This window comes from Chaetura pelagica, unplaced genomic scaffold, assembly GCF_000747805.2.
Source record: "Chaetura pelagica isolate M959 unplaced genomic scaffold, ChaPel_1.0 scaffold3, whole genome shotgun sequence".
NCBI classification, from domain to species: domain Eukaryota; kingdom Metazoa; phylum Chordata; class Aves; order Apodiformes; family Apodidae; genus Chaetura; species Chaetura pelagica.
Genome location: NW_009952974.1, coordinates 7,509,027 through 7,509,889, shown reverse-complemented (window position 1 = coordinate 7,509,889; position 863 = coordinate 7,509,027).

Here is an 863-nt window from a genome sequence, read left to right as displayed (position 1 = left end):
GGTGGGTAGGGCTGGGGATAGGGGGGGGTGCTTGGCCTGGGCAGGCTGGTGCAGAGGGGCTTGGGGTCCCAGGCTGGGAAGCCCGGGGTGGGCAGGGCTGGGGGCGTAGGTGTAGGGCCCGGCCAAGGCACGTGGCGCTGGTGGCTGGGAGGTGGCCCTGCCGCCGGGACCCCCCGGCAGGGAGCTGGGCTCTGGGTACCTGCGCTGGGCGCTCTGCCCTGGGCGGGGGGAAGGGGTGTGAGGAGGTCTGTGCTGCCCTGGCTGTGACCACTGGGGCTCCTGAGGTTGAGGTCACTCTTCAGTGGTCACCACGGCACTGCCCACATGTGTGCTTTCTCTGGTGTTGGCATCTCCTGGGGCTGCCAGCCTTGTCCCCTTGTCTTGTCCCCAGCCCCTTACCCCGGTGCCAGGGTCGTGCTGCTCCCGGGCGAGGACGAAATGCAGACACAAAGCATGCTCCTTCCCGTGGGGTCCTAAGGGATAGGGCCTTGCACCAGGGGGACAGGGCAGTGGTGCTCAGCCACAGGGAGAATGGTAGCCCTGATGGGCAGGGTTTGAGTTCCTATTGCTGGCCTGTGCCACTTTCCACAACTCCCTGGTGTGGGTGCTTGTGCTTGTGCTGGAGGGTCTTTTCAATTCAGGTGAGGTTGCTCGGGGCCCGGGGGTGGGGGCGCAGGCTGAGCTAAGCCAAAATGACCCTCTTACTCTAGACAATAGTGGCCTGAGTGCAGCAGGAACCATCATCCACAGGGACGTTCTCTGACCAGAGGTGACAGGACAGGGCTGTCCAGAGAGCAGGCAAGATGTGGGGGAGGCTGGGAATTCTGTGGGTGCACGTCCCCTCTGGTTGCCATGGGCATTCC